The following is a 21,872-nucleotide window of genomic DNA, read 5'->3' as shown; positions in this document are numbered from 1 at the left end:
CTCTTATTTTTTTTCATTTCCACGATGACTTTTGACCGACACCGACCGCAAAAGTGAAGTGTAGCGATATGAGTGGTCGGACTCACCGTCTAAAGCCCCAATCGCTATTCGGATTGACAGTAACGAATGACTAGCGGATCACAATTCAATCGTTACTCCTTGCACTACCTGTCATCTTTAACTTACTGCCACCAATAGCGAAAATCCATGAGTAATTGTCACCCACCAAATAGTTTATAATAGCCGATAGGTGTCACAAAATGGCGACAAAGCACTACTTTTGTCCCAATGAAGCTCCTCAACTGACTTGAACATCGTTCCTTGGCACCTCGATGCCACAGGATGTGGCCAAAGTAATACTTATTGCTTTGGCCTGCGCACTAAAACAACCACACGTTGGTATTTAAGCGATTAGCGTAGGATAGATTCAAAAATCCATGAAACGGTGAATTTGCAATCGACAAAGCGCAAATACGTGGGAACCGCAAATCCACGTATAGGATACCAGACAGCGTTTGCTGCCGCCGCGATTTAGTACTTTGCTGTTGGAGAGAACTTGAAAGTAAAGTAGTTTTCCCGGTACGTGACCCACCTCAGTGGCTGTTGCCCCACCAATTTTTACCCTTCAAAAAAGTCTGTTGTGTCAGGACACGCGGAATGTGTGTGCAGTCAAAGGTCCGGCGAGCTCTCCCGGCCTCCATCTTTCCCATCGGAACGTGTCTTTCTCGTTCTTTCTCTCGCTCTCCATCCTCATCACCGCCACTTCACAGCACTTTTATGGCCCCTTTTATCAGTCGCTCTTCCTCTCTTCTGGCTTCCTCCACGGCACAATCAATCAGTTTGGGAATTACTCATTTGCTCGGCGTGACATATTCTCTGCGCCACCGAGGACCCGGTTAATATCCTCCTTCTCCTCCTCCTCTTTGCGTCCTCCACGCGCAACTTGCTAGAATCAGATGCCATTTGTCCATTAAGGGAGCGCCGGGATATTTAATAAAGGGAATGCAATAACTGCGCACGTGTTGCCGTGTGTGTTTGCGTACAAGCGCGAGAGCGAATATCCTTCCATCCGTCACCTTGATGAGGAAATTAAAATGTCCGGTGTGGCTTTCTTCTAAAGAGACACCCGCCAACACACAGCAGTTCATCTTCTATGAAAAAAAAAAACTCTAATTGATTAAGGTGATCAAAAGTTATTTGAATTAGGCCGCACGTAAGGATTCATTTGTCTGTTCTGAATGCTAATGGTTGCGCCCGAGCGCCACACCCGCACGCGCCTCCTCCCCTCCGCTGCTTCTGACCGGGCCTGCATTATTATGTCCGCAGTTATACTGCGCTCACAATAACACTCACATTTGTTCCATATTGCTGATACTTTATGAAATTCAAAACATTCCTGACGCTGCTGCCGCTTGTACAAACATTATTCCACTGAGCTTTACTGCTATTTGCACTGAATAATTTGTCTTGTTTAGTGGAGCTCCTATTTTTTGTATTGTATTTTTTTGTTGCAACTCAGTATTAGCGTATCTGCACCAAACAAGGACAATAAATGTTTCTTTTGTATTCGACTCTGCTCTCGTTTAATAATGAGGACATAAAATGTGGTGAGGGCAAAAAGAAATCTGGAGTTCCGTTAATTTGCATCATAATTATGTTAATTCTGTTTGAAAAAGGTTGAAAAGGGCACACTCGCAAAGGAGCTGCTGTTGACCACAGCTCACGTCTAGACACTCATACACAGACTGTCACACAACACCACACTAGGCTCCTCCTCTTAAAGGCACATGCATGCACACAGAAACTTCAAGACATATTTTCTAATCATTTTATACTCCTTAGTGTTTTTTTTGTTCAAATGTGTTTAAAAATGTATTTAATAAATGTAAATGTGTTTGAAGTGTGTCACAGGGGTAAGATTTATATATAAATGTTTTTTAAATGGTCTCTATATTGTGGCTTTTCCTCGATTGTGGCTCGGTCTAGCAAAACAATACGCTGCAATAAATAGGGGTTCACTCTCAACTATGTATGTATCACTGAGTCAAAATCAGAATAAAAGTAGTAATTTGTATAGGTTGTGACGCAACGACATACACCGGTGTCCTCATTTTTTGGGGAGGGGTCAGGTTGGATTCATTTTAAAGTGTTTTTGGACCAGTCTTTGGAGAGTATTTAGTGTTTTTTTGTTTGGTTTTTAGCAAATCATTATTTCTTAGGTTACACGGAGAAAAAAAAATGTGTCGAATTCGTACAATGGTGACTTGCAAAATGGCGGGGGGTTCGCTTTGATATAGATACATATATATTTATATCGGCAGTAATTGGTCCATCGGTTCACATCCATCGGAGCAAGACACACCGCCTGGTTCCCCACACACAGCACATACTGCACTTGTCCTAGTCAGACGGGCGCTATTACAGTATGTTTTCATGCTCGCTGCAGCACATTCTTCTTCTTCTTCTCCGCTGCCCTCCGAGTCTTGGCCTCTCTCTAATTTGTCTCTCCAATTCTTCCTCTTCCTCTTCCCCCACGGATCTCTCACTATGGCGTATTGACGCGGACACTTAAGTTCATTCTCCACATGCACTCCTTCCCGTCTAATTAGAGTCGAAGCAGAAGAGCCTGTCGCACTTTGTGTGTGCGCGCGTCTGTGTGCGTCTCATCTCGGAGCTCTCATTAAACTGACTTTTGTTATTTTTCTCTTAAGCTGCCGTTCGTTAGCGTTCCCATGACAGCGGCTGTTAGCGCGGTGTTAGGCTAAATGCTAGGCTAAGCGGCAGCGCAAGAGGCTGCTCATTAACGTTTGTCGAGCGCCCCTGCCCCCGAAATGTCTTGGTGTCACATTTGCTAACCCAAGCCAAAAGCGCTCCGCGGCGAGCAAACAAACACAAAGTGCGCGGAATTGAGAGATAACACTACACAAGCTTAATTAAAAACACTGTGGTTTTTTTTCAATTTTTTTAATTTCAAAGGCAGTTTACTCATGCTCGGTTCCAAAAAGATTGATTTCAACATTCCGGAAGTCCATGTTACCCACAGAGCAAAATCACGACTGATTCGGACCGCTAAATGGAGTGCACATACGGTATGCAGCCACCTTCATCATCGTCACGTTGCCCAAAGCACTTGAACAGGCTCACATTCGCCCATTCACACACACGCATTCATCAACCAATGGGTGGCACAAAATGGCCAACGTCCAACGTCTTTCTTTGCCGCTTGGTCACGGGGCATCCATTTTCTTCAAACTGCACTATGCCTGAGCGAGAAGATTACTGATTGAAAGTGGTTATAACACCAGAATAGCTGAGGAACACTTTTCTTTGTCATTTCGGGCAGGGGTGACCATTTTCTTCAAGATGGATTATTATTAGCCCGAAAGGTTTTGAATTGCTACCACCAAAGCTAGCCAAGGTCAATTTCAGCACTTTCATTATCATTTGCGCACTGGAGACCATTTTCGAAGAAACGCCATTATTATTAGCAAGAATCCTACTGATTTTGAACAACTTCCAATGCAAAAAAGCTTGAAGTAGCAGAGGTTAATAGTTGTATTGGGACACACTTCTTCACACATCTTTACTAGTAATCAAAGTTACGCACGCACACACACACACGCACACATAGCTCCAGCGTTCATTGTATTACTTCCTCAGGATGGCCATTGACCTCACTAAAGGGAAGCTGATTGAAACTGTTCATAAATTATACACACAATTAACTCACACACACACAAAGAAAATGGTCCCCCCCCCCCCATGCAGCCATAATCGCACCACCTCAGCATTAATAATAAGCAGGCAATTGCCTGACTAATTCTATGCTGTGCGGCTCATCTTGGTGAGATTTTTTTTTTTCACATTCAATAATATTCTTGCTTTGGTTGAAGGATAAATGTGATTGGTTTAGAACACGGTGTCATCATCGGCAGAGGTCGAAAAAAAAACAACAAGCCATTGTTTTGACGAGGTAGAAAGTACACGTGTTTTCAAATGTAGGGAGTAAAAGAACAATACATAAAGAATAGCTACCCGAAAAAAGGTCCTACTGGTGTGTATCAACGTGAGTTTGTCTAACGTGCCCTCCAACTAACTGGCGGACCCGTTAAAGTTGGAGGAGGAAGCTGAAGGTGTCAAGGGGAGTATTTGGTGGTGGAGGCAAGTCTGCGTAGCCAATAAATTACGGGCCTTGAAGCCCCACTTTACATGAATGGAATGTGCCGCGCCGGCTGCTCAGCAGTGGGCCCGCTGAGATTTAAGAGCGGGGAAATGGCGGCGGACAAGCTCGGTTCGGTGCGCAGACGCGCTATTCAGGCACCGTTATTCAGCGTCCGGGCCCAGGAGGCGTCTGATCACAGTCCTGCAGTGGTTGTTTGTGTAGGATGCTGCACCAAAGCGTTTGCTGGGATGTCTCCAGAGATTCCTCATGCTGCGTTTGAACCAAGTTGGGACATTTCTCACCTTTGTGACTTGGAAAAGTGCAAGGAAAGAGCTGCGGTTCCTACGGAGATGCACTGTAAGACTATAGCAACTACATTTACCTGCAAAACCAAATCCTGGCTTGTCACGTCTGCTTGACTGTCAGTGGATCTGGGTTTGAATCCATCTCTGTGTGGAGTGTGCATGTTCTACTCATGTTTGCATAGGTTTTCTCTGGATCCTCCGACTGCCCCCCACGTCCCCAAAATATAGCTTGAAACCCCAACCCAAGCTTCAAACCGTAACCCTGGCTATGAAAGCTTCATTTGAAGCGCAAACTTTGAACCGTATTTAAGGTGTGAAACCTTGAATTAAAACACTGATCCCGGTTTTGAATCTTAATTTGAAACCATAGCCTTTGTTTGAAAACCCTGAGCATAAATTGAAACCCAAACCCAAACCCAGGCTTATCACCGGACATTGAAACCCTATCACTGCCTTGAAACCCTAATTTGAAAAACAAAATCCTCTTTTAAACCGTAACCAGGTTAAAAAGGCTAACTTGGAAACCCTAACTCTGGCTTGAAACACTAATTTGAAAGGGGTTAGTGATCGCTCGTTTCTCCCGGGGTTTAGGTTCCAGACCACCCCTGCAATAGGAGAAATCAACAAAGTAGTGACCACCTATATTTGTATTATTCATTTTGCATACATATTTTAAAGCTGTATGAACCGCTTTTTGATGTTCACCACACTCCTATGAACCTCTACCATACGCTTATCAACACTTTCTATATCATTAAACACCTTTTAAACTTTTAAACATACAGTAATCCACAGTAGTACTGTCAACTATGTCCATTTTATTCCTTGTAATATGTAATTTTTTTCCGTAGTTTTGTTTTAACCTGGGATGTGTTTATTTTAACACAAAAAAATGATAGCATCGACTCAGAATCCCTCGATTTGGCGAATTAATAATGGAAACAGCACAGACAGTACGCGACACGCCGGGTTGCCTGCGGCATCAGTATGCTGGCGGCGTGGTCATGTGTCTCGCCCCCCCCCCCCCCCCGCCGCGTCCACCTCGGCTTTATGATTCCCACTCTCAGTCATACCTCCGCCCGTCTGTGCGTGCCCTCATTCTGCAGCTCATCCTTCTTTCTGAGGGGAAAATGGAGCTCCATTTGGGTTAGGTGCCAGCATGGCCTTCACTTACTGCACCGCTGAAGGATGCTGTTCACTCCTCGCCCGAATACGGAGCTCTCCGTTGTCAGCATTTATACGGGGGAAAGGGAACCAATATGACACATCATTTAAACCAGAGCTTGAAGACCTAACCCAGTTTTGAAACCGTATTTCGAACTACTAACACCGACCTAAAACCCTAATTTGAAACCTTGCATGAAAGTGTACATTGAGACACTAAACCTGGTTTGAAAACCTAACATTTTGTTGGAATCTAATCCTCTAATTTCAAATCTGAACCCGAGTTTGAAACACTACTGTAAAACCCTTAATACTCTAGAAACCCTACTTTGAAATCAATTATTTTTCGAGTACAAACTATACTTTGAAACCCTTACCCGGTATTGAATCCAAAATGTCTGACTATAATCCCTTGTTCAAAAGCCGAATCCTGTTATTTCAAACTGTAACTTTGTCTTGAAACCTTACTTGAAAGCCTAACTTTGACTTGAAAGCATCCCTCGAAAACCCAGCGCTGGGTTGAAACCCTAATTGCAAACCACAACCCTTGTTTTAAACCCTAATCCCAGTTTGAAACTCTAATAACAAACCGTAACTTTATCTTGAAAACGTAAATGGAAACCTTAACGCTGCAATGTTTACCCTGGTTTCAAACCTTACTTTGAAACCCTGACCCCGGCTGGTTCGTCTGAATCCTGCACTGCCAATGATGCTGCTATCATGCAGTCATACGGTTGCTCTTCTGCTTTTCTGCGCAGGAGTCGCAGCAATTAATTGCCCTGCAGATGGCTGTCATCGTGTGTGTGTGTGTGTGTGTGTGCGTGCGTGTGCGTAAGGGTCTCAGTGGGTGTGTGGCGAGAGGGTGCTCAAGTGTGGAGGACTCATCATTGGTTATTAGGAGCAAGCGGGGGGCCACTGGCGGGTTTAAGAGGGAGCGCCACGCTGCACAAAGATGAAGACGAGACGAGTGATTCTTGTTCAACGATCACATCGCTATCGCATCACGGCTCTGAAACTCCGCCCCCGGGTTAGCCTGCCGCTCTCGTGGCATTAAGTCAGGCGTCTTTGAAACCCTAATCCAGAATTGAAACGATGCTTTGAAACTCAAACCCTCGCTTGGGACACTAACTCTGACTTGAAACCCTAACATTTGTGTGAAATCCTAACCCGGGTTTAAAACCCTGTGCCTTCTTTGAAATCTAGGCTTTAATCCCTGTTTCAAACCTTAACTAAGGTTATAAACCTTACTTTGAAACCTTAACCTAGTTTACAACTCCAATTCATAACCGTACCACTGGTTTCAAACCTTACCCCAGGCTTGAAACCCTAATTTGAAACCCTCACCCTAGTTTGAAACTTTAATCCAGGCTTGAAACTCTTAACACTTTGTCTATCATGCATACTATACTAAATGGAACAGTCATGGCGTATTTACTCGAGTATGTCCTGTATAAATATAATGAACACGCACATATGCACTAAAGTATATTGCCAATGCTTGGAAGTGCGCATACAGTACGATATACTGTAAGTGCACATACACAATATATGTTGCATGTCCTGTACTTGAATCTGCTCAACCACTCAGTAGATACAAATGTAGGCGTCTGCCATTGGCTGCCGCTAATATCCTGCAGCGCACCGTAGCCGCCGATGAGAAGAACGGATAAGACTCCAGACAACCTTGTCGGCCATGATTAATTCATCTCATATTCTTCTTTGCCAGGAATTAATGTGCACTTGCTATGCAATATTCCTATACGCTGCTTCGCACGCAACATGATTGCAACATGATTATGAAAGCGGCCGCGTAGCGTCGGGGAGGGTGAAGAAGAGGGCGAGCGAGAAGACGAATAAGAAGACGCAGCACGTTTTTGTAAATGACTTGGTTAATTCCGTTTCGCCTCAGCAATGATGCTTAAGTAATTGAAAGTAGCAACAAAAATGGAACCGAAAGAGGCAATTTAGAGGGGATGACTGTGGAAGTGGAGTCGACGCATGCAAAAACGTACAGCAGGAAATTACAACTCATTTATTTTGCCACTTCTCGTTGTCTGCATGGCTTTATGTTAAACATCCCCACTGGGGAAAAAAAGGACTTGATAAAATAACAGTCCTCAGACTGTTTTTATTTTGCATAATTGGTCTTTGTTTAGAGTCATGGAGTGTTCATGTTGAAACACTACTCACAAAAATGTTTGAGATAATCGGGTAGAATTTCCGGATAAACTTATAATGCTTTATAGATGAACGCGGCAAGTTTGGCTGTCTCACAACTTTGAAATGCACGTCCAATTGTTCGGTGTTTCACTACTTTTTACACAACTTGCCGATCTCTAACAAGAAGCTGACTGGCTAAATTCATCAGGTGTTGAAGAAGATCTCTTCCAATAACTTTTCTGGTTCACTGAGAAACTGTATTTAAACTGTATTCTGTCATCATGCTGTTTACTTTTTTTATATCGAAAAAAGACATTATCTTCGTGCAGAAGTCTGCGAATCGAAAAGAGTCGACAGATGCAGTTGATTCTGTTCCACTCCTGTCCTGTGGTTGGTGGTAATGAGCTGAATACGCCCCTGTCTCAAATTGCTTCCTCTTTGGTCCATAACCTTCTCAAAAAAAAAATGTATGAACAACTTTTTGAAATTTGAAGTTTTCTGATTTTACCTGAATCTCGGAGCTGTGATGCAGACATACTCACCGCTAGTGCACCGTGCCCCCCACAGAGATAGATAGACCTTACCATGGAGGCTGAGGAGTGTGATCCCCCTGTAGTTGGAACACACCCTCTGGTCCCCCTTCTTAAAAAGGGAGACCACCACTCCAGTCTGCCAATCCAGAGGCACTGTCCCCGATGTCCACGCGATGTCGCAGAGGCGTGTCAACCAGGACAGCCCCACAACATCCGGAACCTTTAGGAACTCCAGGCGAATCTCATCCACCCCAGGAGCTTTTTAACCACCTCGGTGACTTCAACCCTAGAGATCGGAGAGCCCGCCTCAGAGACCCCAGACTCTGCTTCCTCTTGGGAAGGCCTGTCGGTGGAATTGAGGAGGTCTTCGAAGTATTCTCCCCACCGACTCACAACGTCCAGAGTCGAGGTCAGCCCTGCCCCATCCCCACTATACACAGTGTTGATGGTGCACTGCTTCCCCCTCCTGAGACGCCGGATGGTGGACCAGAATTTCCTTGAAGCCGTTCGGAAATCGTTCTCCATGGCCTCACCGAACTCCTCCCACGTCTGAGTTTTTACCTGAGCAACCACCAAAGCTCCATTCCGCTTGGCCAGCTGGTACCCATCAGCTGCCTCAAGAGTCCCACAGGCCAAAAAGGCCCGGTAGGACTTCTTCTTCAGCTTGACGGCATCCCCACCAACGGGTTCGGGGATCGCTGCCACGACAGGCACCGACTACCTTACGGCCACGGCTCCGATCGGCCGCCTCGGCAACAGATACAAACAAAAGATATTAACTTCTCAAGCCTCGCCTCCACTAACGATCTAACTTCCGCACGGCGCACCGCGTCTGCAGCTGTTTTAGTCATTGACGGGGCAGAAAATGGAGGGATTCATTCCCGTCACGTGTCCAATTAGACGTCCTGCCGTTCTTGTCTCTCATCATCTCGCCACGACGCTTGTAAAAATGGGAACCGTCACGGGGTCCAAATGGAAACGAGCCCCGCGGTCGTCTCCGTTTTTGTTCCCGAAGTGCACTCACATTAGCTTCATCCATTCTCTGTGTGCGTGTGTGTGTGTGTGTGTGTGTGTGTGTGTTTGTCGGCTTTGTGCTACATTAGCCTCGCAGTCACAGGTAATGATCTCATCTTCCCGCTGGCGTCGAGAGGCACAAAAGGAGTCTTTCTCTCTCTCTCTCTCTTTCTCTCTCTCACACACATACACATACACGCACACACACACACAAAACTATTGTAATGTTGCTCTAATGGGCTACCTGACAAGTGCTTTTTCTTAATGTCGTGCCCCCCTCCCTCACCTCTCCTTCTGCTTGTCCTGCAGGTGCACATTTGCCCGCCTTTGAGGAGCTCTGACATGGATACCAGGCGTGCTGACTCTCAGGTGGGTTGCTCAGTGAGAAGCCGTTAAAAGGTCGTGTTGGACGTGGTTGAATTAGCTAGTGGTGGTGGCTTTGCGCAAGCGGCATTCGTTTGCAGTCTGGACGCGTCGCGGTGAACGCTGCCCTGGAGGGAGTCCTAGAGTCTCCAAATATAGCCACAAACCTGGAAACCCCGTAAAGCCCTCACTCCGTCCCAGTGCTCTAGCGCCGTCCTTGGTTGTCATAGTAATGAAAGCCGTATTTGAGTCATTTTAGCCAGACGGTGATAAGTGGATGTGCATTCTCACTCATGGTACCGTACTATTAAAGAGAGGAAAAACCTACAACTGTCTCTGAAGTAACTTATTATGAAATCTTAAGACTATCTTAAGAGGCACGCATTAATGCATTAGCTTCATCCAGCACAGGGTGCACAGTTCAATCTTGAGAGTATTATAGAGTAGCATTTCCTGTCCAGTATTGGAAAGACTTGTTGATTATTGATTGTTCTATCCGGCACACAGTGTCTTAAATATGTGTGCAAATAAATACTGTATATAGAACAGTGCCCGTCAAACTTTTTGCTCCATGTACTGCCTCAAAAAACACTGGAAGTACGACCACAATGACTAAAATACAGTAGGTAGTAGGCCAAAGTGCTCATTAACAATGAGGTAGCAGTTTCATTACTAGAAAGTGTCATATTTTTCATCGCCACGATCAAATTATGCATAATTTGAACATTAACACTGAGCTTAAATACTGGGAAAAAAAGGTTAAAAAATATTCAGTTAAGATTTGCTGCGCATAAAATTAAAACAAAGTTGTACTTCAATAAATTCTTTAAAAATGACCAGTTCTTAAATGCAAATATATTTTACTTAAAAGTTAAATACAACTGAATGGTACTAAACGAATGTTCTGTACATGATCAATAACAAACAAAAAAACCAACAACAACTAAACTTTAAGCCACTGTAACATATTTGAACATGTAATTCCGTGAATCTTTTGCGTACAATTAGGGGCCCGCGTACTCGTACCACACTTTGAGAATGACTAATCTCGACTATAGTTCAGGAGCGAAATGTGCTGTCCAGTTTCAGAAAGATTGGTGACGGTTATGTTCTGGAGCTCCTTTGTTACATCCAGCACAGGATACCTTGAACCCGTGACAAGTAGAATTCAATCTCAACGCTATCGAGGCATTCTGGAGCAAAATGTCGTTACATTTGCCAATCAGCAATGTTTCCTCACCACCGAAAGAGCTTTCAAGGCTCGAAATTCCTTCGCGGCACGGGCAGCGTGTCGGAGCCGAGCTGGCGTGTGTAACCGAGCCGCTTAAAAATGAATGAGAACAACATTTTATGGGAAAGAGCCACCCTTGAATTATTCATTCACGATATTGAGAATATACACTGCCACTATGTCGGTCCTCCCTGCCATCGTGCCGCCGCGATCAGTGCACATGCCCAGTTAAACAGAGGTCAAGCGGGGTCACTATCCCGGTGCTTCGGTCCAGTGGAGACCAAGCGGGTTCCAGAGGACGCCGATGTGTGGTTACTCCACAGTGTTGCCTCCGTCCATGTTTGTATTCTTGTAATAGATGACGTGTTGCAGTTAGTCGCCGGGTGCGTTCTTACAAAATAAGCCTCAGTGTATTTATCTCTTGTACACAAGCATACATTCAAAAGTTGATTTCTGAGCCCGATGGAATTCGGTTGCTAACAAAAAACTGCTGCATGTAGATAGGCCCTGGGATAAATTCAGTGTGGAGTGCGTTCTGCGAGTAGATGCTGACGTGTGGGCATGCCACAGTGTTCAGTGCATGCAAAGACGCCCCACAAAGTTCCGAAGCGCCAAGACGGATCCCTCGATCTCTTCAAAGAGCAAACACGAGCTTTATATGTCGGGCTATAGGACGCGGCACTGTTGCATTGTGGGAGCTTGTAGGGGAAACAGGTCACCGCTAATCTCATCGCACTGTCGTAAATTCACCTCCAGACATATCGACGGAGCCGGGAAAGGACGTCGTTATTTACAGCTGTCAACTGATGACCGAAGAAAGCGAGATACGTTTGAAAGGAAGGAAGCGATGGCGTCCACATTTTGATGATGAAATCTTTTGGGTTTTGTGCTGTGATGTCATGTACAAAGTGAGGCGAAGCGCTGTAATGCCAATGCTTGTTTTGTTTTTTTTGTACTCTTCTTCGCTTCTTGATGCATGTTATCTTTCCAGATAAATGACATTTGAGGTCCTGTGCTCACCTCATTTAGTTTGCCTGAACTGCTAACACTGCCTTTGGGCCGCTAATTTACCATACACACAAAGTATATCCAATTTGACCCGAGCAGTGAATATTCTTAGAATAATTGTCTGTATCAAATTATGAACTGCAGATCTTTTCAGAATATATTAATAGCCTCTCTGAGATTAATGAATGGATGATTAATTCTTAATCAACGTTTCAGAGAAAAGGGAAAGTGTAACTTTGCAGGTGCAGATCTCGTATCTGTGTCAAGGCGCCCTCTGACCTCTCTATGACTCTGTTCCTTATGTTTATTATGTATGATCATTCTTATGCTGCTACTCAATTCACTTTTTTGATACGCCCATGACACTTCTGTTCCAGCCTCCCCAAAAAACAAAGAAAATATGTTTAATGTGAAAAATTGCGCTCTAATGTACAATATCACACCTTATAAACACCTTTGCAGAAGATAAAGAATATATGGCTGAGCGGTTTGTTATATTATCTGTCTACATGTCTGTGTTCGGATTTCCATTTCTTAAAGAGTAAGAACACTGCTATATAGATGCTAATTGTTAGCCAGTGTGCCTTTGGTGTTTGCCATTGTATGTTAGCATTAGGCTAGCAGAGGCTATGCAATTGCTTTGAAAACGCAACATGCAATTCTCCATGTGTTATGTTTAGCTTCAGCTGAGAGTGGTAATAAACAGCTCGAAGCCTCTTTTTTGAAGAGTCGTTCACTAATTCTCTCCGCCGAACTGCTGCTTGTTGTGAAGTGAGTCACTCCCACCATACAGCACTCCTTTCTCAAGTTTGTGCTCACAAGTCAAAGCAAAGAAATCGACCGATTGACGAGAGAAAGCAGTGGAATGATTTTCAAATTCCTGTAGCCCCGAGGAAAAAAAGGGAATCTGGTCACCGTTGGCTATAAGACAATCACTACAGTCATATGAGAGATCATTTGGAAAATTGAAGCGCGGAATGTTTTCAAAGTGTATCACTCATCCAGGGAGGAGCGGTTAACAAAACTCCTCTTGTCCCAAAGAAACGGGCCCCCAGCCCTACTTGGGATCCAATTCTGTCTCTCGGGACGATATTCTTTACATCATTAGCATGCTGCGACAATATCAGAGGAGAAAGCAGGTGTCTTATCTTTGCAGAGCAAGATACGCCGCTGTTCGCATCGTTTCCCTTCCCCGAGGGCACGCGTGTAGGTCTTTTCTCTCTGCAGAAGTGGCCAACTTCAAACTAGCTTCACAGATGGAAAGCGGGACAAATGTTTGCTGTTAGCAGAGCGTACCATACTTTGCGTCGGTGAGCCTGTTGCTCTGCTACGTTACATACCATTCCAAAACATCCACTTGTAGACAATTTTGGAATTTATTGCGTAACTTCAATAGCTAAAAAAAATCTGATTTTGGTAGCTATAACTGGAAAAGGTTTGTGTAACAAACAGAAACAGTTTCATCCCTATTAGATGATCGTATTTTTCCAACCTGAGAGTTTCCAAATGAACATATTTTCTCAAAAAGTGGCCATTACTTCTTTGCTGCTGTCCCTTGCATGTGCCACATGCACGGATCCGCTGCTGCAATAGATGGAAAAGTCTGCTGTGCATGCGCCCTCTAGTGGTACGTGAAACAGTCACTGAATTCAATGTTGAAACTGCAAAATGTTACAGTGACTTTAAACTTTTTTTTTTTTTTTTTTTAAACCAGTAGTGCAATACATCTGCATTTAAGGACTGTTTGTTTCCCAGCATTTATTTAGGTAATTCAACAAAAAAAAACTTTATTAAGTAATTTAAAAAATATATATATTCCTATAAGTGAAGTGTTAATGTACAAACTGCATAATGTTACAGAGGCAAAATATAAAATATTAAATATCGTTTTTAGGTATAAAACCTGTGTCTCATTTTACCTCCACAAGTGAAATTTTCATTCCGGTGGGTGCTCCCCCCAACACACTCTGTGCTAGTAGTTGCAGCCTCGTCGTCATGGTAACGAAAGTCGTACCGCCTAGGTGGTGGGGTGACTTCTAATTTCTGTAAAATAAATGTACCCTTCATATAGACGCCTCCTTTTCCTATCAAAGAAAAAACATCTACATAATTTCATTTTAAAACAACATTTAAAATGGGGGGAAAACAGGTATTGAGTCTAATTTTCTCAGTCGTTCACTTGTCATTTTCAACTTCATTTGCTAACCAAAACAGCAGCACCAAAGCCCTTAAGCAGTCTCTCAGAATAATCTGAATGTGGACTCTAACTGCAGTGTTGTCAGTGAGTTTCTCCGCTGTACCGAGGATGTACAGTCACGCGAAGACGGCGTTTCGGTAAACTTCTATTTAGTCGCGCCACAATGATGTATCCTCGGTTTCTCTACTCGAATACAAATGGCGCTCCTCCTTCCACTCACTGTTCCCCCTGTAGTGTGTGTGTAGCGTGCGTTCACATGGATACCCACATACGTACGATGATTCGATCCGTTGGACTTTTCGTGGCGAGGAGAGCGAAGTGTGAGTTGTCTGCGCACTTGAGCCGAGAACGGAGGAAGACGTGGGAGTGGAAGGTGAAGGAGGAAGTGAGGGGAGGAGATGCAGCCGGAGGGGCGATGCGACACCGAGCTACGGATACAGACGCCAAACTCCAGCGGTCGTCAGGCCGAGCCGAGATGTAAAGCATGCGAAGAAAGCGACACGGTGATGGAATGTGAGTGGGCCAGCAGCCCATAAAAGAGAAATAGCGACTGAGTAGGATTTGAAATACTTGACTTCCTCAAATAGCGGCCGGGTGCGTCCTCGCACATTGCTTTCCCTTGTGGATGATTCAAGTATCTCGATGCGCAAACTCCAGAGGACATTCCGACCCCGAACCTCAGAACTGTGAGGCAGACATGTTCACCACTAGTGCGTCGTGCTGCCCTGATCCATTTCCTGAGCCGCTTCTCCTCAGTAGGGTCGCGGGCGCGCTGGAGCCCATCCCAGCTATCTTCGGGCGAGAGGCGGGCTACACCCCGAACTGGTCGCCAGCCAATCGCAGGGCACATACAAACAGACAACCATTCACGCTCCCATTCACATCTACGGGCAACTTAGAGTCTTCAATTAACCTACCGTGCATGTTTTTGGGATGTGGGAGGAAACCGGAATACTCGGAGTAAACCCACGCGGGCACGGGGAGAACATGCAAACCCGGGTCCTCAGAACTGTGAGGCAGATGTGCTAACCAGCTGTTCCTGATATGACGCCTTTAATATTAACAGTGGTTAACACCTATTTTCATTTCAGTTTTTAGGGGGTAAAAACTACAAATGCCCTGAAAACATAACCGCATAATTTTATTCCCCGTTTATGTTTTTGTTTTTTGTTATTTCAAAACTCAATCCGAGCCCAGAGTCCCTCCTTCCCCCCAACCCCACAGTCCTTTCATCTTCTTCTTCCTCATTATAGTTTGTTAATATACATTTTTCCTCCACGTCAGCCCCCCTCCACCCTTTCCCATCCCATCCCTCTCGCTACTCCTTGAAAGCCGCAAATAGGACAGTCTGGCATCGGAGGGGTTAAGAGGAGCTCTGGCCCCCCATTGGCTGGCGTGCGGCAGAAGGAGGTAACCAGGCAACCTCGGGGAGAGAGAGCGAGAGAGAGAGAGAGGGTAGAGGAGGCAGAGGAGGAGGTGCTGAAAGAAGACCGGCATAGTTTGGAAAAAGCGATTGAGAGAGAGAAAAGATGTGAGGAAGCTTGCGCGCGCTCTCCCCGGCATGGAAAACTGGATTATTGCGCCCGCTGCAACTCTCTGTGGATGTGTGAATCAACCAAGAGGAGGAGGAGGCACACGGGAACACCACTAAACCTGCTTTTTTTTTTTTTTTTTTTTTTTTTTTTTAATTGAAATTTGTTTCGTTTTTTTTCAAAAAATGGGAACTAAGTGTGCTCCTTTTTGCTGCTGTGCAAAGGTAAGTGCAGGACAGGTGTTAAAAGTGTGTGTGAAATGATGCACTCCAATCACTGCAATGCAATATGTGCTGGCGCATTGAGATGTTTAAGTGTATGCGTGGGTACGCGCGCACCCCCCTGAGTGAAACGTGTGTGTGTGTGTGTGTGTGAGCCGCACACAAGACTGCTGCTTTTCAGTGGCGTCTCCTCTCATCACCACGTCACTCATTCACCCCCCCCACCACAAAGCCGAGAAATAGACAAGCATAAAGTTGATTTCGGATCAACACGTTTTGCCCGTGGGCTTCACCGGGGTACCGTCCGTTTGTGGGCGGGGGGTGTCCAACCTGTGGCCCGAGGGGGATGTTTCAGCACCAAGTGAAACAGTGGGCAGGATGAGGAGCACGCTGCTGTGCACTTGCCACATTTTTTGGTACACGTGTAGTAGTGGACAGCAGCTTTATACTGTCGTCTTGTTTTGCTGGATGCACTTGACAGAGTTCTTAATATTTTGTCCACACACGTCATTTATTCGGGAGTTGGAGTTTTAGGTAGCTGTACTCGAATACATGTTCCGTTTAGTTGTGAGCTGCTTTTTTTTTTACAATTCTTCACAAGCAATTGTAATGATATACACTCCTATTTTTCCTTATATTTTATCGTAAGTTTAGGTGAACTAAAGGGGCTTCCTTCCTTGCCCTATACGGGGCTACTTGCTTACTACTCAGTAGGGACACCCGCCCGTTCGAGGTAATGCTCACTTCTGATTGACTCGTGTTTCTATGTGTGGGTCAATATCACGATAAAGTGCCTTTGGTGTCCTCATCAGAATCATTCAGTCATCATGAAAATGTAGCGGAATAATGAAACGCTGAGGTTTTGTTACATGGTCGAACATTTGCACACATACCAGAACAAAGTCTCTGTGCATTTGGATGTGGTCAAGCTGAACATGTCCACTCTGTCATAGGGAAAAGTCAACTTGTATCAGAAGTTTTCCGAAATAGGGAACATACTTGTTAATCGGTACACAATCAGCCTGCTAACTGAACCTTGTTGCCAAGTGAAGGTCCCTTATGTGCTCATAAAAATGCTAACATTAGCCAAAACGGTCCACCCTGACAGCAAGCTCACACATTTTGCTCTTTGTGTGGGAACCTGAACAATATGCATCTCATTTACTTAATACATTGAATATGAAGTTCAATGGAAAATCGCAACTTTTTTTTCAACAAAATGGGGAAGTCTCAAAGGTGCGTTACGGTGACACTGAGAGCCGTTTCTAACATGAAGTAAGGTTAGCAAATATATGTAATATTGCTCTGTGGATGTCAATCAGTTGATCAATATTCATCTTTTATAGGGCAAGGAACCATGTTTTTTTTAGTTAGAAACTGATGTCTCATTATAGAGCAGAGATTCTTAAAATTCAATAAAAAAAAATACAAATAAAGTTTTATGTTTAAAAACATTTTTCTAGGATTAAACAATATATATATTTTTTATTTTTGGTTTTATTTTTTCCTTTTTTATTATTATTATTACAGTGCCCTATGAGTATATTTTGCAAACAGTTTGTGTATTGAATCATTGATGTGGCCGGTGATGAGTATTATAACAACCTTTTACACTACTGCTATAATGAATTAGTCCAAATGTGCGTTTAGTCTTACATAAAAGGTCAAAACAAATTCTTCATATTGGTCTTCACTTGATTTATTATTTTTTTTGAATTAGATTTTTTTTCCCCCCGCTGCTACTTTCAAGAAGTTAATCTTTTCTTGCATTTGACCCCCCACCGCTGCTCCTTCCATGCGCTTGTATGGTCCCGGCAGGCGAGCCCGGTCGCCATAGTAACCTCTCGAGTATTGTTTTGAAGCTCAAAGAGAGACAAACTATTGAGCGCTCTCTTTTGCCCTCCTTCCACTCTCACTCTCTTGGGCTGTTTTTCCAGTGCGCCGTAACAGTTTTTTGTGCCCTAAAAAAGTTGGTTCGGGCTTCATTGTGAGTCACTGAGCGCTACAATTTGGTGGACCTTAAATGCAAAAGTAGTCTTGTAATTAAGTGGCCTTCATGTTTACAATGGCGCAATGCTATCCATTTGGCACCTGTAGTGATAAAAGACTGAAGTTGGATCTTGTTTTTTTTAGGGAACTACTGTATACTGTGGTCAAGGCTTCACTGTGTGAAATCGTTGCACGGCTAATTCAAGATGAATACGCTGGGCGTGAGGAGTTTTCCATTTTGCTGATGCCGCCATCAAAGCTTTTCATTCGCATTTGACACTCTGTTGTAAAAAATTGGATTTTACAGGCATGCCGGTGCTCAATTGGAGCTTAAATAAGGCAGGCATAATAGTAGAAACAGCTGTCGCGATGATGCAATGCAGTTCTTGCGCTCAATTATAAACCTACAGTCAAACCTCATTAGGTTTTGGGTCGCTGTTCGGATTTAGAATTTGTTTACCCCTCGTACGAAATAAGAGAATAAAATGGAATCAAACAGGTTTCGAGCTTGGATAGAGTTTCAAACAATGGTAGGGTTTTAGAGTAAGGTTTCAAGCCAGGATTTGGGTTACCAGTAGTTAAGAGTTTCAAACCAAGGTTTCAAACAAGGGTTAGGCTTATCATCCAAACAATGCCACATCATATTTCAACCCTGGGGTAGACTTTCACACAAGGGTTAACGTGTGTCGATAAGGTGTCATGCCAGGGATAGAGTTTAAAAAAAAATGGTTAGGGTTTCAGAGTAAGGTTTTAAGCCAGGGTTAGGGGTTTGGCTGTACTGTTACATTGGTAGCTCAGCGTCAGTCAAAAGTGAAAGTTATAAATGCAGGCTCTTTGTTATGGTTGCTGTATCGGCCGGCATTACATCATCCATGTGTAGCAGAGAGCGTCTATGATTTAATGCTCTGGTACACAAGTGGCCCTTTTTTCCCCGTTTCTGTCTGTCTTTCATGATGGAAGCGGGACTTCCCGTCGACGTCACAGCGGGAGCTAAAGATACCGCAAAAGCGCTCGTCGTCATCTTAGAACCTACGCACTAAAAGGAGCATGAAGGAAAAGCAGCATGACACGCCAAACAGCCACTTAAATATTGTTCTGTCACTCCATGGCCGCCGCGACTGATCGACATCCTGCGTGGGTTCGTTTTTACGTGTAATTGTCGACCACACTGCCTGCATAGTCCACCGCGAGTGTCCTTGCTTGTTGTTTGTGTATGCAGGCGATGCCTTTTCGTCCCTGGGGGGGGGGGGGACCATGTAATACATCGTGTTTCTTATTGCACTAGTGCTATGTGCTAAATGCAATGTATCATACTGAGTTCTTTCTCATGCTTCTAATATCGATACATCGATCTATCACATCCAACGTCAAACATTCTCCAATCTATCTTTCGCTCTGTCCAGTCATCCGAAGGAAAATGTGACGATCCAAAGCATACCGCATCGTATTTCAAGCCTGGGTTAGTGTTTCAAACAACCAATTCGGGTTTCAAAGTAGATTTCAGGTTTTGAATTACGGTTTCAATCCAGGTTTCAGAGTAAGGTTTCAATCAAGGGTTAGGGATGCCATCCAAAGCATACCACATCATATGCCACCTATCCATCCTTGAAAAAGCTTGTGATCCAAAGTATAGCACATCTGTCTATCTGGCCATCTGCCATTGTCGTTATTTAGCTACAGTATATGTGAGATGGCGCCAGCTAATCTGCCACTGCCGGCTGCAATCTGTAATCTCTTAAAACGCTCGCAATCCGCCAGCAGTGCTGGGATTAGCATCTGCAGACACAAGAGCAGTCCACACCCACACACACACACACACACACACACACACATACAGTATTCGGTGAACCACTGCCTATATTAATAGTTGAAACTCTAAATATACAAATTAATCGCAATACACTTATCAGTGCGAGAAGGGGGGAATGTAGGCGGGAAAGATTTAAAAAAGCATATCTGAAGTGGAAGGAAGGAGGTAAGGAATCTAAGGAGAATGAAAGGGAGGTAGGCAAAAAGGAAAGTGGGAGGAAAGGAAGGAAGGCAGAAAAGCAGTTTTAAGACAATGAAGGAAGGATGTAAGGTTGCATGAATTAAAAGCAGGTCTGAGAGAAATAAGGAGAGAAGGAATAAACGACGGCAGTCATGAAGTCATACAAATGCTAGGAAAATAGAAGGTTGGGGGGGAAGGAAGGCAGAAAAAAGGTCAGAAATAAAAGGAAGGTAGGAAAGATGGAAAAAAGCAGGTGAGGTGGAAGGAAGGTGGTAAGGAATGAGAGACGAAAGGAAGGTAGGAAGGCATAAAGCAAAGAAGGAAGGAAAGAAGAAAGGTACGAATAGCCCCCCCCCCAAAAAAAAAATTGGTCAATACGTCGCGGATTTCCCTTATTGCGTGGTTGATCCGGAACCTAACGCCCGCCATAAACGAGGGATAACTGCATCTACTTTTGGCCCACCCTATATATATGCACGCACGCACGCACGCACATGCACACACACGCACACACACAAGTTCCAAAGGAGCAACCAATAAGACAAAGATGTTTTCCTCAGAGGATTTCCTCTCTTTGTAGCTCTCCCTCTCTTCCTTCCTTTCGCTCACTAATTAATTTCGAAGCCCGCGTCTCCTCTTTGTTGTCGATATTAGACGCGCTTCAATAGCCGCGGTTAGCGACGTGTCTGGCAGCGCCTAATTGAGCTCCTGTCCAATCAGCATTAGGTGCCAGCGGGCGGGGTTTAAAAGAAGAAAGTGTCTCGAATGTAAATATAATACAATATGTAATACAGTCCAGTATTCACAGGTTCACAGCGAAAAGTGAAAAACAGCGAGTCATCGGCACCAATTTTCATTTATTTATTTTTTATAATTGTGGAAATATACCACAGACTATGATTGTGCAACATTTTACATGAATGAATGAATTCATTCATTCATTCATCATCCGTTCCGCTTACCATCACTGGAGCCTATCCATACGTACATACAAAGCTTTTCGCTCAGTCAAGATGTATCACTTGAACATATTTCCTTGACACCAATTATTATGTCAGATCAATTTTCACCATTGATTTAAATGCCACTACTCCAAGATGCACAAAAAACAACCCAGTGATAACATTTTACTTAAAACATGGCTTGCACACTTAATAAAGGTTTTTGGTTGTTGTTGTTGTTGTTGTTTTGGTTTTTAAAATACTTAATTTATTTATTTATTTCGTACAATGGCGACAGTTTGACCTCGGCGCGGATTATTTCCGTGATTTCCGTTGGGGGGAAATATCCAGGAAGTGACAGCCGTCTTGTTAAACAATAGCAGCACCGAACTAGATTATGTTGTTACGATGTTGCCTACTAAAAACCGCATGTTTTCAACAATAGCGCTGTACTTTTTACTTGATTTTATTGAATGTGACATGTCATCCTATCACATTCCAAGTTGGAATTCTTTTCCAGAAAGCGTCTATCACCTTTTTTTTTTGTCTCCCCCCTCCCTCTAGCATGTTATGTTTGCATCTCGTACTTGCATTTATTATATTTACATCTCGTATCTTGGACCAGCTCCAAACTGACATAAAGTGGATAGAATGCCATATGCTGCTGCCTATGAGTCAAGTTAACAAGATTTTAGTTTAGCCTCGATTTCCCCGGTCTCTTCATTTGCTCAGAACTAGTTTTCTGTCTCAAGGAAGTCTCCACGCAAACCTTCTGCTCATTGGCATCAAAACAGGAACCCAGAACATTCGCACAGATACAGTATGTTTCCATTCCATTAAAAAATGGAATCAATTTATTCATTTTCCTCATCTATGATGAAGGACATTTAGTCAAATGCCGGTGCCTGGTTAACACAGTTTATTCTTGAAATAGTGACACTGTGCAAAACAAAATGTCCTTTTTCTGCCATCCCTAATGTATAAAAAATATATTTGCAAATGAAACATTAATAATAATAATAATAATTCATAGATATGATTTAATTAATTGACATTTTGTAG

At 43.8% G+C, this 21,872-nt stretch overlaps 1 protein-coding gene across 7 annotated transcripts in view; it reads left to right on the top strand.

The window, feature by feature from the left end:
- Positions 1-21,872, top strand: part of dab1a (DAB adaptor protein 1a) — a 230,595-nt gene that overhangs the window by 123,989 nt on the left and 84,734 nt on the right. For 6 of the 7 annotated variants that reach the window (XM_061778681.1, XM_061778679.1, XM_061778680.1 and 3 more), the window contains one exon: positions 9,648-9,707. The gene's annotated coding sequence lies outside the window, so the exon portion shown is untranslated. Of the gene's footprint in view, positions 1-9,647; positions 9,708-15,603; positions 15,894-21,872 lie in introns of those variants that run through there. The other variant, XM_061778676.1, reaches the window with a different exon arrangement.

This window comes from Phyllopteryx taeniolatus, chromosome 7 (genome assembly GCF_024500385.1).
Source record: "Phyllopteryx taeniolatus isolate TA_2022b chromosome 7, UOR_Ptae_1.2, whole genome shotgun sequence".
Lineage (NCBI taxonomy): Eukaryota > Metazoa > Chordata > Actinopteri > Syngnathiformes > Syngnathidae > Phyllopteryx > Phyllopteryx taeniolatus.
The sequence above is the reverse complement of the archived record's forward strand: the minus strand, read 5'-3'. Positions and strand labels throughout refer to the sequence as shown.